General features: G+C 37.3%; 1 protein-coding gene across 4 annotated transcripts in view; it reads left to right on the top strand.

The window, feature by feature from the left end:
* Positions 1–18,356, top strand: part of LOC121736812 (IQ motif and SEC7 domain-containing protein 1) — a 232,103-nt gene that overhangs the window by 20,776 nt on the left and 192,971 nt on the right. The window lies entirely within an intron of this gene.

Below are 18,356 nucleotides of genomic sequence, written 5' to 3' on the forward strand. Positions count from 1 at the left end.
AAAAAAAACACTTGCTAGATCTCGTTCAAACCAATTTTCGTTGGTAGTTTTTATAGTAATTTACATCATATATTTTTTTTAGACTTATCAAGCCCCTACTTTAGAAGTTAGAGGGGGGGGGACACACATTTTACCACTTTGGAAGAGTCTCTCTTAGAGAGAGAGAAGAGGAAATGCGAAAGTATGGACAAACTGTGGAAATAAACCTAAGGTGCATGCCGTTCCGATCTTTTTTCGTTCCGAAAAATTCAATTAAAATGCCACTTTATGACACACTATAGTATATGTCATAATGTAGGATATTATTTGAATTTTTAGAACTATTTTTAGAACTATAGTCTGTCATAAAGTGGCTTTTTAATTGAATTATTCGGAACTAAAAAAGATCGGAACGGCACCTTAAGTTTATCTCCACAGTTTGTGACTATAGTCTGTCATGTCACTACTGGTGGGGCTACTTCACAGCGGGTGTAATGGACGCTTAAAGGTTCGCGTATACTATTTCGAGCCGCAGCGTGTCGGGGCGGAGCGCAACGCAAAATGTTAGCTTAGCACATTGGTGACATGCACGTTCTGGGACGAGCCGGGACGGAGGCCGCATTGTGCCAGGCGGAGCGCAATGCATTGACAGGTTTTGAGTACACACTGTACAGTGTGTCAATATTCTCGCTACTCCCAGAATCAGCTTACTACGTAACACATTGTTGACGAGGCGCAGCGCGGTACGATTGGCCACATAGCAAATCATTCTCAAGGATGAGTTACAGCTGAAGTGACATATGCAGCCACTAATCCTGTGCACTCATACGAGATCAGCTCGACTCGCCTCCCTGGGTCACACCATGTAACCTGCTGACGTCGCGTCGCTGTATGTAGACAGGCGCTGCCCCGGTGAATCGTCCTAGACCTAAACCGAGTCGAATTGTATCTGTGCTGAGATGTAATTCACACAAATCGTATACGAGTGATTTGTCTGCTCTGGCCATTTAGCCGAAACTTTTTGTTTTCGCTTTGTTATAGAATCGCCGATCGAAATGTATGGAATTGACATATATTTAGATTGACATAAGACGAGTCAAACGTCAACGTCATATTAACGAACGCTTATGTCAATTCCATACATTTTCATCGGCGATTCTATAACGAAGCGAAAACGAAAAGATTTTTGGCTCACCCCCTGATTTCCGACACGCTGCGGCCCAGCATAATGTGTCCTTTAAACGTAATAAGCGACTTTGTGCGTGTACGTATGCGTGCGTGCGGGGGTGCATTCGTGCGTGCTCGCTTTTTACTGCATTAGAGATTTTTGGCGTTCATTAAGATAAAGTTCTTGGGGTTTCGTTGGATATTTTCCTAGTTATTAGCGCCTAGGGGGGTAACCGAATAAATCAAACAATAGACCTTTAGTGACAACTGACAACCCTAGGTACAAAAAATCTATATATATATATATATATATATATATATATATATATATATATATATATATATATATATATATATATATATATATATATATATATATATATATATATATATATATATATATATATATATATATATATATATATTAAATTGAATTGGATATAACTTCTGATACAGACGTTATTAGACTGTGATTTTTAATAATATTGATAAAGGATCTATCATGTCGTGCTCAAAACTTTTTCTAATTCGTTCTAATTGCGCAATTAAAAATGAAAAACTAAAATTAATAAATAAAAATAATATCTCCCTACTTGACCACAATAGGTTAACCAAATTTGGAGAAAAAGTAAAGTATTAAGTGCTTATTCAATAATTGGTAATAAACAAAATTAATGTTACTCGATATATTTTTTTAATAAATTTTTATGCAAATGTATGACCCGGAAAAAGGCCAACTTTAACACTGTTTAAAAAAAAACTACAACGAATATCGATCTCGGAGTTTTACTTTAATGTTTATATAGCTGCTATCAACTATTATATTTTGAAAGAAAAACGCGGTGAAACAAAATTGAGAGTTTATCACACTGTGTGTTCCATTCATAAACTTAAAGACGTAACTTTCCTTTGCACATTTGGGTAATATCTTATCGTGACTGTTTATAAAACCAACTGAGTAGGAGGCGTGCGTTTATCGCGCGTGCATGTGCATGCACTGTTTCACTTCTGTCAGCACTTCATTCAACGTCAATGCTTTTTTTTGCGAAATGCAAACAAATTAATATTGCGGTTACTTAAAATAGACAGTACCTGGATGACCGAGCTTTGCTCGGTATAGCAAACACTCATTGACTTCGTGTTACTTAACAACGCCATCTGCTGGAATAGCTTTAGCTGTTGTTGTGTCGTTAAAGCAATTAGTTGCTTACGAAATAGTTTTATTATTCGCCAATAGATGTCAGGAACATATATATATGTATATATATATATATATATATATATATATATATATATATATATATATATATATATATATATATATATATATATATATATATATATATATATATATATATATATATATTTTTTTTTTTTTTTTTTAAAGATATAAGATATGCCATGACGAGGCTAGTTTGGCTAAATGAATGATCTTAGTTTTAGGCGCATTTTACATCATATTATTTTACTGTGTTTGTCTACCGCCCACTTTGAGAACCCCACAAGGGGGCGTTATCGCCCACTTTGGGAAAGGCTGTTTTGAGGTATAATTGGCATTGATGTAGAAATGGCGTGACTTCTTCACGTAGACTGTGAAAATTATACCTGCTATATCCTAAGTTTTGAAGTGTTTGCAATATATTTTAGATTTCTGATGTTAACTCGTAATTTTGTTGAGCTAAATTAGTTATCGCCTGGAATAAGTAATATTTAAAATCTTTCGCGGAACACAAAATATCATCATCAAAACAGCTTCAATGGCTAAGGCGTGAAGAGACATACATACACACATATCCATTAATTCTATTAGTTTGGATGGATCGCTTTTGTTCAGTTCGCGGCTTCTCTTTAGTCCACCTGACGTATCAATTCGCTCTGTAGTCGGATTGCAATCGTGTCCCAAACCGCAGTCGCCTGTCAGACCACTACAATGAAATTCGATTCATACGTTGGTTTGCAATCGCTTAACCAGATAGTTTTAAATCGATTGAAAACACTTGCCGAGGCTTGATTGGCTCAGGAAACGAAATTCAGCTCGAACAAAGACAAATTAAAGACTAGATGTTGCCTCAACACCGCCCCCCTCTATTTTCCAGCATTGTGCGATGAAAAGAAAATCTAGATCAAAATATGTGCACCAGCTTGGATGCTAGTTGCTACAATGCCGCTGAAACACACACAGTCATAGACGGACTCGTCAAATCTAAAACCACGAATGTTTTATTAAAAGACATATTTTCGATTAATACAAGGTACATAATGTACTATCAGAGAAGTTGATTCCTAAGCAGATGACGGACCTAAGTAATTTGGTCGCGTTAAGACAAACCCATCCGACCGATTACAGCTAACTGCTAAGATATTGAATTGACATAAGCCGACCACATCACGGTCCGTCAACTGCCTAGGAATCAATTTGTACCATCGTACAATGTTATGTCAAATATTAATTAAGAAACTAATTTTTGTTTAAGCGAAGTTGCAGGCACATCTTGTTCCGTAATGCCGTACTTAAAATGGATACTGTACGTTTTTCACACTGACTATGAAATTATAACACAAAACTCCCGTTAAAAATCGAAAGCGGTATATTTTTGTCCAGCTGTGGGAGCGGGATAAATATAGGATACCAACGCGAGGCGTCAATCTCACTTTTGCCTTTTGCGGCTCAAATCTTAGAACATGCGTCATTATTTTGTAAATTACTGGTTTAAGTGGAAATTAGTTCACAAACTTACGTAATATACTTTGTCCTTAACACTCTAATGGCCGGTTTACATTATTCTAATCCAGTGATCCAATCCAGCGCTGGATTGTTACGGGAATAAAGTAATAAACAGTCTTCGATCACATTAATATATAATATAACAGTGCAATGGTTAAATATGTAAATGTAAAAATTATAAAAATGTAAACCCAAAATGCCCAGTTTTTGGCATGATTTGGTTATTTCACAAGTTTAGATAAAAATTTTTGATTGATTGTAATACGAGGGCTGCTATTTATGTATCCGGAACTGGCCACTTACAAGAACAATATTTAAAAAGTAATTACAACATTTGAAAATAGAACTCTTTGGTTGAAGAATACATTTTGTTTCATGTGACTGTCAATTATTTTTCCATTGTGGCGTCATTTTGAAAATTGCGTGTCTTCATTTGCCATGGATTTAACGCGTGAACATTTTCGTGCAATGATTTACTACGATTTTCGGCGTGGGCTAAATCAACAACAGTGCTTTATTCAACTCACCGCAACTTTTGGAGATGAAGCACCATCAAAAACCACTGTTTATCACTGGTACAGTGAGTTTAATCGTGGGCGGTCTATGCTCACGGATGAAAATAAAGAAGGTCGCCCAAAAACAGCTGTTGTCCCACAAAATATAGATGCTGTGCGGGAACTAATAATGCGTGATCGTCATGTTACATATCGCGAGATAGAGGCGTCCTTAGGCATAAGTATGACGAGCATACATAAGATATTACACGAACATTTGGCTGTAAAAAAAATATGTTCGCGTTGGATTCCGCACAACTTGACAATCGATCAAAAACGGGCTCGTGTCGATTGGTGCAAAAAAATGATAAAAAAATACAACCGTGGTACGTCAAAAGCCGTTTATAATATCTACACAGGTGATGAATCTTGGATCTATGCATATGACCCCGAAACTAAACAACAGTCAACGGTGTGGGTGTTCCAAGATGAGCCGAAACCAACAAAAGTTACTCGTGCAAAAAGTACTTTGAAGCAAATGGTCGCCTGTTTTTTTGGAATTAATGGATATGTGGCTACAGTGCCATTAGAGAATCGTAAAACGGTTAATTCTGAATGGTATACGACCATTTGTTTACCAGAAGTCTTTGAAGAAATAAGAAAGGACAACCGACAACGCAGAATCGTATTACATCACGATAATGCTAGCTGTCACACCTCAGCTGAAACAACTCAGTTTTTGGAGGGTCAAAAGATCGAATTTACTGGTCATCCGCCGTACAGCCCTGATTTGGCACCTAACGATTTCTTTTTATTTCCATACGCGAAGAACAAATTACGTGGTCAACGTTTTTCGAGCCGCGAAGAGGCTGTTGATGCGTTCAAAATGCACGTTTTGGAGATACCTCAATCAGAATGGAAAAAGTGCTATGAAAATTGGTTCCAGCGTATACAAAAGTGTGTCGATCATCGCGGCGAATATTTTGAAAAGCAATAAAACCATATTAAATGATATATGTTTGTTTCTTTTTTTAATTCCGGATACATAAATAGCAGCCCTCGTATATTTGAAGCCAATCAAAATCTCTAATGAATAAATAAACTTCAGTCAAAAAACCTAAGAAAGCGAGCATAAGGCCTACTACATTCCGGGAAGTAGTAATATGATGCTACCTCTTATATAACTTATTCCTTTAACTATATAGAACAGAAGGCACGATATTTCGACAATTTATTACGAGCCCCACTTGCGCCCCAATAGGTAATCCCAAATATATCGCGTTCTCTTTCATACATACGAAGAACGAATGAGAAAGCATTGACCTTAACACTCTTGAATTGTCTACCACGTTGTATAATAATTGGAAGTTTACAAGGAAATTCATTGTTTCGGTTACGCAGGTTGGCATACTATATCGCGGCCAATGCCACTCACAATCACTTATTGTCTTACATTCATCATTAGCAGGCTCATCATAAGCACGAGTGGGCCAGTTGGACCTTAAGATCTCCTTGACAAATCAAATCAAATAATTTCTATTGAGGGTAAATTTTTTACATATTTTTTTAACTATGGCACCAACGGTTTGGGAGCTAACCCCGCGAGAAGAACCAGCGTAAGAAACTAGCACTGGGCCATCTTTTACCAAAAAGATGGAAAAAAATTCTCTTTTCAAAAATTATCATTTACAAAAATTACATAATTTAAGTACCCATCTGAATCGATTGAGCGGAGGTTTAATTACATGATACAGTAAACTTTAATAAGTTCTTTATTTGCTCTAAAAGTGGTAGTTTTAAAGATGTTGTCAAACTCATCACCATTGGCCTCTTCATCAATTAAGTATTACTGATGATTAGGTAGGGTCATATGGGTGGTTTATACCAAAGAGCAAAATCGGTTCAGAGGTTTGAAGTGAAGATGTAACAGACTGGAGACACACTTTCGCATTTGAGTTTGTTTAAAATATGATGTAGGTAAGTTTTAATTTCACCTCAGTTTTCGCGAAAAGAAGTTCTGTTGCGCAGGTGAAATTGTGTTTACAAGATTCAAGTCTATTTTTGTGAGATACACTTGTATACAAAGTTTAATTCCCCTGTTGAGTTAAAAATAACCCGCCTAAGTTATGTTATCGCGGTCTAATTCGGTACTGATGCGCACGCGCAGCTGAACGTTGCACTTGTCTGAGTAAGCGTTCACTGATCACGCCTTATTTTGCATTAATCTATTTGCATTGCTTATCTTAGTATTTTTATTTGCATTAAATACTTAGTCAAATTGCATTTGATAGTATCGACAGGGACGTTAGAAATTATCGATAAATACTGGAAATTTCAGTTGTCGTAAAGTACGTAGAGGACATTAAAACTAATTTTCGTTGCTGGGTGGGTGATTTATAATTTCATTTCCTCTGGATACATTTTATATTGAAACAATGGGGGGCGCTAAGACATAATTTATTTTTAAAATGGGCAGTAGACAAAATAAGTTTGGGAACCCCTGCCCTAAACCGATGCTCATAAAAAGTGTGCCGATAATCAAGTAGCAGCTTAGATTACCGGCTTAAGCCTATGCTTAATGACTTTATAGTTATTATGGTAAATGGCGGTAAGGATAGGATATACAATCCACTTCCACCTCGATACATTAAACATATGGACGGACGGAATGTAGAGACATTAGTTTATCGGATACAGGGTTGTCACTTGTAAGTTTTGTATTATATACGTTTAACGCCTCCGTGGTCTAGTGGTATAGAGCGCGGCTCTTAACTCGGAGGTCGTGGGTTCGATTCTCGCGTTGGAAACATGTTATTTCCAAGTTTGGTTAGGACAGTGCAGGCTGATCACCTGATTGTCTGACAAGTAAGATGTTCCATGCGTCGGATGGGCATGTAAAAAATGTAAAAAGTCGGTCTTGCGCCTGATCTCTCGCCGGTCGTGTCGGTCTTCCGTCCCACTGGGTTATGAGAGTAAAGGAATAGAGAGTGATCTTGTGTACTGCGCACACACTTGGGCACTATAAAAATTACTCCTGCGTAGCTGGCCTGGTTTCAATGAAACCGGCCACCGTCACCGAAACCGGTGTGGGAGCTATTATTATTATATACGTTGTACCTACAATGTTTAGGCACGCAACAGGACTTGCTATAAAGCTGGCTATTGTAAATTCCTTTGACAGTAATTATAGTACATTAATACACTTACTAATAAAAATATTAACGCAGCGTTTAATTAGTCACGACTCACGGACCACGGTGCGTTGAATTTATTTATCAAGCGATAATTATTCCAATATATGCCTGATAAAGACAAGCAGAACTTGAATTATTGTTCGCTGTAAAAATATTTGATTTACATTTAGTTGCATAATGGATTAAACAGGTATGTATATTATTATACTGAATTTTCATTAAATACTTAAAATAGAATACTGATTAACTGATATTTTCTCATTTGTGACAACCCTAATTGGATAAGACGCGGCGGATGATTGCGTTTGTGAAGATGTGTCTTTAATTGTAGAGAAAATGCTCGTCATTAGTCCGTGTGTGGTTAACGAAATTGGGTCTCTCTCTCGATCGGTTTTACTGTAATCAATACATTATACTGACGAATTTACGAATTTGCTGGCAACATTTTGGGTCTCTCACAATCGGTTTTGCTGTAGGTAAAGCTACCAATGTTGCCCGCAAATTCGTTTCTCACGTGGTAACCTTAAAGTTTAGGTTAAACAAACTTCTGTGGCATAGGGCTCAAGTATGTTCATATCTATTACATCAACTTCAACGGTTTAAGCTGGAGCGGTGGTGGTAACACAAACAGACAGATAGACAACGCTTGAATAATTGCGATTTGCGGCATAAAATTTAGTTTGATATTATTTTTAGCAATATTCCGCGAAATAAACCTCAACCTTTAAGTAAATGAGTGTGTGTACGCATAGGCTTGCGTACAGCATCTCCCACTCTCCCACTCTCCCACACTGCCTATGCGTACACTCGCATGCAAGAACCTGCAAACACCACCACCACACAAGCAATAATGTTGGCAAATCCGTGCAAGGCACCATACCACCATGCAGGTTGATAAACTCGACGCGCGACTAATTGCAGCATGTAAAACATATTTTATATGTCTGTCTACTTGTCTAGCTATTAGTGCTTGATAACAGACGTACGGTCTACGGATAGACAGATAACTAGCGAAGTCTTAATAATTCTAGGGTTCTGATTTTACCATTTGGTTTCCACCAAACATTACCAGAAATCCACCAAAAACTAAGAAAAGCTAACCTTAAGATGTGTCCCTACTCCCTGCCCTTTGACTACGGTTCACCGTTATAGCCCTCAAAGGACCAAGGCCCTGTGGTGTATTAAGGGAGCCAAGATCGGAATGTGCTACGCTCGTTTGATGTCTGGAGAATTTCGTAGTGTGGTAAAGTTTGTCGCAACTTCGACTATCTTTGTCATCAAAAACAACTGGGGGGCTAAAATGGTCGCATTTAGCAATTCTTCTCAATCAATTCCGCAAATGAATTGTCAAAACTGTCAAACTGACAAATGTCAAATCAGTACAAAAATACAGAAATTAATTGCAAGCAGAATTCCATTTTGTGATTTTAGAAAAATGAATCATATTATGATTCGTATCATGATTCTTTAAAGCGACCATTTTAGCCCTGCCGGTCGCATTTTGCAATTCCTCGAAAATCAATTCAGAAATTGAATCGTCAAAACAGTCAAACTAACGAATGTCAAATTAGTACAAATTACTAGACATGAATTGCAAGCAAAGTAACCATTTTGTGATTTAAAAAAAAAAAACATTATGATTTTTAATATGATTCTCCAAAGCGACCATTTTAGCCCCTCTGTACCTATCATGCGTAGGAGTTTAATAAACACAGGGTTTTCTGCGGAAAAAAACTGGTAATTTAATAAGTACGAGTGTGTGTCTATCGGTTCATGCCTTTTCACAGTGAAAGTCACTAATTAAACCGATTTAGATGAACTTTGAGTTTTAGGAAAGGACAAAGTATCTTTCGTTAAAAACGGTGACGAAATTCGTTATCAAAATGTATGCGGTTTGACATAAGTCATCGCTAAATGACATTTCGCTTTCGAAGACTAATGTCAAATCCCATACATTTTGTGATAACGAATTTCTTCATCGTTTTCAACGAAAGGGACTTTGGCTACGGCCCCTGGTAGTGTAATCACCAAAAAAATTTACAGTTCCTATTAAGAAGTGGCTTTAATTTTAAACATTAAATTTAAAGTTTAGGTAGCATTAAGAAGTGGCTTTAATTTTAAACATTAAATTTAATAGAAGTTTATAAATATCAGATGCGATGTCTCCACACCATCAACACCTTCTGATCGCTGATTCGTTCTGATTTTACACATTACTACCAAGATTATTGTCTCCAAAGAAATAAACTCATTTTATGTCTTCTATTTATAACTTACTGATTTATTATGAGGAGTTCTAAAAGATAATGTTATTTCATATTGGGTGTTTAACATGTGTGATCTAAAATATCTCTGGCACTCCCAAACATGACATAATGCCGTCTGTGTGATGAAACCGGATAAGATCTCTGACTAATTAAGGATAGAGTATACCTAAAATCTTTTTACGTCCTTCTCATAATAATATGATATAGTTAAAAGTTATAAGTTGCGCCAAAATTCGTTTATCGCGCGGGAACCGTACATTTTTCGGGATAAAAAGTATCCTATGTCCTTTCCCGGGACTCAAAGTATCTCAATACCTTTCAGCAAAATCAGTTCAGCGGTTTGAGCGTGAGGAGGTTACATACAGACAGACAGACACACTTTCACATTAATTATAATATTAAGTATGGATATAGTGAGTTTGATCGCCAAATTAAACTAAAATAAGCTCCCTTATTGACTAACTCAGAGTAGAACATTAATTACTTAATTGTAATTAATTCAAAATTTTGACATAAGACCCATACATTATCTGTCAAACTCTTCATTAAATTGATGGTTAATCATAATTTTAAATGTCTCTCTGAGTACGGCGGTTAGAGTGTGTGGCGAACCAATTAGCGTCTTAATCCTGAATCGCGCTATGAAAGTTTTTGAGTTCATTACTATAATGATTATTATTTAGACCTTTTAACTGACAATACTAAGACAGTCAAGTAACTAACGGTCTGACCGATCATACAGTTTGGTCGGAGATCTCTCTTTGGGGCTTCCACTTACAAGTGACAATCCTACAGCCTCTAATCAAAAAACGCTTTTCTCAATCAGACTTTGCGACTCATCCTGAAATAGCCTTAAAACCTCATAAAAGGACTTTAAGAATATCAAAAATTGCGATTTCTGGCTCACGTACGTGTATTTTATTCAAAATACTTACGTGTAATTTACGAAATAAAAACCATTCTACCCCCATATCTTTAAAGCGGAAGGCCGTTTGTCCACCGCCGCCGTCAATGGGACGTCGCCGACAAAAATTCCTAGTTAATACTTATATTTCGATGAAATAGATTTTTGTCAGAGGTGAGTTTGTAAATTAATTACAGCCAAAGTATTACGTTTTATTAAAATGTTTATGGTTTAAGGTATTTTAAATATTGTGCTTTATATCTCATATTTTTTACATTTTTGTTATTATATTGGAACTAGGTAAACCGGGAGTCACGGAATAACAAATTGGGGTTTATCCTCGCCTTAACACCAAGTGATCGTGGTCTACAGTTGACGATACGAGGGCTGCTATTTATGTATCCGGAACTGGCCACTTACAAGAACAATATTTAAAAGTAATTACAACATTTGAAAATAGAACTCTTTGGTTGAAGAATACATTTTGTTTCATGTGACTGTCAATTATTTTTCCATTGTGGCGTCATTTTGAAAATTGCGTGTCTTCATTTGCCATGGATTTAACGCGTGAACATTTTCGTGCAATGATTTACTACGATTTTCGGCGTGGGCTAAATCAACAACAGTGCTTTATTCAACTCACCGCAACTTTTGGAGATGAAGCACCATCAAAAACCACTGTTTATCACTGGTACAGTGAGTTTAATCGTGGGCGGTCTATGCTCACGGATGAAAATAAAGAAGGTCGCCCAAAAACAGCTGTTGTCCCACAAAATATAGATGCTGTGCGGGAACTAATAATGCGTGATCGTCATGTTACATATCGCGAGATAGAGGCGTCCTTAGGCATAAGTATGACGAGCATACATAAGATATTACACGAACATTTGGCTGTAAAAAAAATATGTTCGCGTTGGATTCCGCACAACTTGACAATCGATCAAAAACGGGCTCGTGTCGATTGGTGCAAAAAAATGATGAAAAAATACAACCGTGGTACGTCAAAAGCCGTTTATAATATCTACACAGGTGATGAATGTTGGATCTATGCATATGACCCCGAAACTAAACAACAGTCAACGGTGTGGGTGTTCCAAGATGAGCCGAAACCAACAAAAGTTACTCGTGCAAAAAGTACTTTGAAGCAAATGGTCGCCTGTTTTTTTGGAATTAATGGACATGTGGCTACAGTGCCATTAGAGAATCGTAAAACGGTTAATTCTGAATGGTATACGACCATTTGTTTACCAGAAGTCTTTGAAGAAATAAGAAAGGGCAACCGACAACGCAGAATCATATTACATCACGACAATGCTAGCTGTCACACCTCAGCTGAAACAACTCAGTTTTTGGAGGGTCAAAAGATCGAATTGACTGGTCATCCGCCGTACAGCCCTGATTTGGCACCTAACGATTTCTTTTTATTTCCATACGCGAAGAAAAAATTACGTGGTCAACGTTTTTCGAGCCGCGAAGAGGCTGTTGATGCGTTCAAAATGCACGTTTTGGAGATACCTCAATCAGAATGGAAAAAGTGCTATGAAAAATGGTTCCAGCGTATGCAAAAGTGTGTCGATCATCGCGGCGAATATTTTGAAAAGCAATAAAACCATATTAAATGATATATGTTTGTTTCTTTTTTTAATTCCGGATACATAAATAGCAGCCCTCGTAGCCTGAAAGTGCAGTATGTCATTGTGGGCCATTGTGTACTGGGGAAGACTAGGTTAAAAAGTGGCATTTTATTCTAATTTTGGTCGGTGGACGTCCCGGTGATGGTGGTAGTGGACAAAAAGCGTAACTCTTGGGAGGGCGACGTTTCACTAAATTACCCCGTTTATACCTCCCCCGTATTCAAATTAGGTTACATGTAAAGTTATGCGAGACAATACGCCTGTCAGCAACAGGAATCAAGATATATTTGGTACATAATGTAGAAGATCTTAGGTGGAAGCGAACGTTTAAGAAATTTTAAAGAGATCAAAGTGATTATCAAACACTTCGTTTTTTTTATGAAATAAGGGGGCAAACGAGCAAACGGGTCACCTGATGGAAAGCAACTACCGTCACCCATGGACACTCGCAACATCAGAAGAGCTGCAGGTGTGTTGCCGGCCTTTTAAGAGGGAACACTCTCTCTACTTGAAGGTTTGCAGGTCGTATAGGTCCGGAAATACAGCTGGTATCGTTGTCAGTATCGCCTATTTAAAATAAAATATTTTAAATCAAATTAGTCCAATAGGATATACAACTGCAATGTTTTCACGCTAGAGGTAGCTCCAGCCAAGACAGTAAACAAAAGTTTTGTTCTACGTTCTACGACGTTTCTGTCAATATTCTGATATGACGTGTGTCCAATTTTGGTTGGCTACTGTATCTGCTAGTAGCGCCGTCTACTCCGACCTATGTGTAACATTCCTTTTTGCATTGGATGATTTCTATATCAAACTAGCTGTTTTGCCATAAAATGATTTTCCCTGTTTTCCTGCTTTTCTCTTGAAGTTTTTTCTGAATTTATTTTTCTATAGACCTCACGGAGCCTGAGACCTTTCCAATGAATGCAAAACCGTGGAAATCGGTTCGTACGTTCTGGAGTTATAGAGTCAGGAAGGAAAACCCGACTTAAGAAGATTAGACTAACAATAAAAAATGTATTATTAAATGTAGTATGGCACGCCATGTCAATAAGTGATGCTTTATGTCGAAATGTCGAAGGCAATTTATCTAAGTACACTGATCCGTCAGATATTCCATCAAGTGTTAACATAGAATATTATGTGTAGGCGAAGCTACAATATTACAAAAGACCAGTAGACTCATGAATCAAAGTTGTGATGTGTCGTAACTCGTTACTGTGTTTTAAAATCGCTCGCAGACTTTACGACAAGTTTACGACAGTTGACAGTATTCAGTCTGGTGCCATATGCAAAGTTGTGACCCGATTCCCGCCCCTATTGCAATGGGGTAAGAGACGTTTTTATCATGTATATTGCTTAGGCGATTAAAGAGCGCATTTTCTTTTGACGTGGCCGTTGCCCTCTTTTTAAGAAATCAATACCAAGTTCACGGGTTCTCATTGGAAATATTGACGTCATAAGCGATGTTACATTGTTTTACCACAATAGAAGTATATGTATGTGCGAGCGTTTGCCAGCGGCTTCGCTCGCGTTAAAATGTATTATTATATACAAACTTTCATCCCCTATTTTAACCCCTTGGAGGTAGAATTGATCAAAATCCTTTCTTAGCGGATGCCTACGTCGTAATATCTACCTGCATGCCAAATTTCAGCCCGATTGGTCCAGTGGTTTGGGCTGTGCGTTGATAGATCACCATGTCAGTCAGTCACCTTTGAATTTTATATATATAGATACAGTAGATCACATGTGAGCTAGATAGGCCGAATCGGCTCATACATTGTCTAATGTTGTTCTAATGGCGTAGAAGTTAGAACTCAAACAATCTTGATTAAAATCTGGTGTACGCTGGTGTTACATTATAGGAAATTGGGTGTTTAAAAGTTTCACCGTCGGTATGTTGTTCTGTGTCCATGCTTGTTGTTTCATATTATTTTGAATACTTAATGAAAATATATTATTTAGTAACATAATTCATATTATGTAATAGGGAGGAAATAGGGAGGAAAAGAGATAAGTTCTACATAGCAGTAATGGGATCGGGGACCGATTTCCAAATTCCTCAAATCATTTTGGCGCTTAAACTTTTTAAACTGTAAAAATTATGATGTTTTATGTTTTATGCATAAAAAAATATGTTTTAACGTCGAAATGATGATTTCGACGTTAACCTATTAATACATTTTCATGAGAGTTTTGTAATCTGACTGCAGCATTTTATTGCTAGACTCGAAGAATCTTGTAAATGTTGCACTTTTTTAGCTTCTTCTATTTAGGTATTGTGATTTTTTATATAAAACGATATTCTGCCAACTGTACTCAAATAAAGGGCTAAAGCAAGATTTTATCGGCCCTAATAATGTATCGTTTCGCATCGTTGGGCAATAAGATACGCGGAGGATCCAACATTAGACTCGCATAAAAGTGTAGGTACTTTTATGCGAGTCTAATCAAAAAAGTCAAGAGTTTGTTTGAGAAACAAGGAAAAAATATTCTGAAGATGAAATAACTCTAATACACATGTTTGAAAAACAAGAAAAAATGTTCTGAACGGAAAATAAATTTTATGTACCATCGAGGAAGTTGATTCCTATGCAATTGACAGACTAACATTATTTGGTCGAATATGTCAATTCAATGTTAATTGTGATCTGTCACTCTGTCAGCTGGGTTTGACGTAACGCAACCAAACTACTTAGGTCCCCGATTTGCATAGGAATCAACTTCTCTGATAGTACATCATACAATTTAGGTTTTTGAAGTCAAAACTCGGTCAGTCGCTCAGCGGCAATTTATTTGGAAGTACATGACGCCCGCAACTCCGTTGCGCCAAAATTCGTTTATTGCGCGGGAACATTACATTTTTCCGTGATAAAAAGTATCCTTTCCCGGGATACAAAGTATCTTCATGACCAAATTTCAGCAAAATCAGTTTAACGGTTTAGGCGTGACGAGGTAACAGCAGAGAGACAGACATATTTTGCATTTATAATATTAAGAATATAATATTAAGAAGTAAGCGTCGTGAGAACTTGATTAGCGGCATTGTGCATTTTTTTTAGATTGATAAACTCCCGTCAGAACGAGTGATCTGAATCCTAATCGAATTGGAATTGTCAACCGGCTAGGGGCCTATTCTGATGATGAATGTCTGCTCGAGCGCAAGCTGTCTCAATCGCGCAGACAGAGTGTTTTGTGCATAAAGTTAATATACCTAGCGGAATAGAGAAACAAAGGCCTGAGCAAGAAAGATGTCACTATCAGTAACACTGCGTGCTAAAAAGAGACGTGTGATACATGACAGCAGTACTCTTTTTTTTACGTCCAGTCGGCACGTGCCGCACGTTGACAATTTAATCTCATAGAATTCATGTTTCATCATGCTTGTGTAAGTGTATACGTACACATATTTTTACACACAGATGAAACCAATTTCGGTTTCGTTTGACAGCTCGAGATTGTTGCTCTATTCCGCTAGGTATAATAACTTTATAGTCTTGTGCGATATGTCTTGTAGAGATTCAGCCTGCAATCAAAGTGACATTCTAAGGCCCGTATTTTTGGTAAGTACTTAAGATGCGACCCGGTCTCAAGACGCGGTTCGGCTCTGTGATTGGTCCAAATTTTGACAGCCAACCAATCACAGAGCCTGAACCGTGTCTTGAGACCGAGATGCATCTTGAGTACTGACCGAAAATACGGGCCCTAAGTACAGAATAGGGCCGCAGCCCCCAGAACCTTACCTGTCAGCGATTTAATATTTTATCCAAACGTCGTTTTCCTTATTACCCGAAGGAATTCGTAATTCGTATGGTGCTTATGTCGAATCCGACGTAATAGGAAAAGGAACAGGTTGCTGGAATCCATATATCTGGCGAATAAAATGGATTGGATTTGCGGAGGGTAAAACTTGGGACGGTAAAATTATACCGCAGGTGACAGGAATGAATTAAATCGAAAGGATGGAGTTAATAGGCATCAAGCCATATGGATCCTTACTTACTGGAAATTGGAATAAGTGGTAACTTAAACCAACGTTAAACTTATTTTAATTGTTTTAAACTTTAGACCATTAACGTTGGTTTGACATTTCAGGGGAATTCCAATCTTTAAGTTTATTTAACCAAGACTGCATCGAAATCATATAATTGAAGCTATATCAACGGTGTATAATAGCAGAATAGGTGCTCAGAAATCTGTTATTTTGAACTGCCACAGTTCGGCCAGTATAAAAAGACGTCCCAAAAGATCATCAATGATATCAAACATCAAAGTATAACCGTCTTTGAGACATCAAGTTGCTTGGCTGTACGAATGAAAAGGAAGTTGGCTTTCTGTAGGATCATGATTACAGTTTTTAGATAAAATGCATTGGTGATTTAACTGATAACTGATAAGGAGATGGAGATTTAAAGTAGAAAGAGAAATTAAGTATATGGAAAATGTTACAGACTCTTATTATTGGAATAGTCTACAATTATTTTGTCCTAGGTTTACTAAAGAGTTTGTCCTAAATTATAATAGTATATTATGTGTACTTGTAAATAATATTATGTTATTTTGCTAATTATTATTATCAAAGTGTAATTGATTAAAATTAGTGTGACAATAATTCTCTTTGCCTCTACCATGTCTCTACTACAGTGTACCTATAGTATCGACGCCTCCGTGGTCTAGTGGTTAGAGCGTCGCTCTCGACTCCGGAGGTCGTGGGTTCGAATCCCGCGTTGGAAACATGTTATTTTCCAAGTTTAGTTAGGACAATGCAGGCTGATCACCTGATTGTCTGACAAGTAAGATGATCCATGCGTCGGATGGGCATGTAAAAAGTCGGTCCTGCGCCTGATCTCTCGCCGGTCGTGTCTGTCTTCCGTCCCACTGGGTTATGAGAGTAAAAGGAATAGAGAGTGCTCTTGTGTACTGCGCACACACTTGGGCACTATAAAAATTACTCCTGCGTACCTGGTCTGGTTTCAATGAAACCGGCCACCGTCACCGAAACCGGTGTGGGGAGTATTATTATTACCTATAGTATGCTATAGCAGAGATAAATATAAAATAACAATAATTTCCTTAAAAAAACCGTTGCAATGTTTTCAGATTCACTTTCACGAGCCGCGCAAGTCGTATCTAAGTATAGTTTTCAACAATCTGTCCTAGTTGGGCCCTACAGAATCATCATACAATAATCTTTCTTTGGCAAAGCGTGCCGTCAGTTTCTTCTGCCATTCGTTCATTCATTCATTCATTCTTTCCATAATTCTATGGCACGCTATGTTTGGATGTCATATTTCGCATTCAGTAGTAAAATTTCAACTTAACTGCGAACTGCCACACTGAGAGACGAATATTGACTACTTAAGGGGGCGACTAACCCTAAATTGTCGATTTTATAATTTATTTTATACTTGAAAATAAGCCCCGAACTGTTTCATTTTATAAACATATATACTACATTATATTTCCAAAAAAATAATCTGAGCGAAAACACGATGTCTTAAAATTTTCTCCATAGAAAAAAATCACAAAGATGGATCTAATTTTCACGATTTTTTCATATATTGCCATAACCATGCATTAAACTAAGTTAATATTTTAACACACTGTATAATATTCTACCATTGAGAGATTGACCTGGTAGATTTTAAAAATGTTGTATATTTATCGAGTAAGTAGGAAAAAACTAACTTGGCGATAATTCCGCGTCGTCCATTTTCACTTGGCATATGAAAGACGGGCATGAGTGTGAAGAGAGAAGGGCGATGTTTGATTTTTGCGTTAGTCGCCCTCTTAAGTAACTGTAATTAAATGAAGATTTTGACATAAGCCCTATGTACTATCAGAGATGTTGATTCCTAAGCAGATGACGGACCTAAGTAATTTGGTCGCGTTAAGTCAAACCCATCCGACCGATCACAGCTAATAAACATTGAATTGACATAAGCCGACCACATGACGTGGGCCCGTCAATGGGCATTGTCCAAAAAAA

Source organism: Aricia agestis, chromosome 19, assembly GCF_905147365.1.
Source record: "Aricia agestis chromosome 19, ilAriAges1.1, whole genome shotgun sequence".
In the NCBI taxonomy this organism is placed as follows: domain Eukaryota; kingdom Metazoa; phylum Arthropoda; class Insecta; order Lepidoptera; family Lycaenidae; genus Aricia; species Aricia agestis.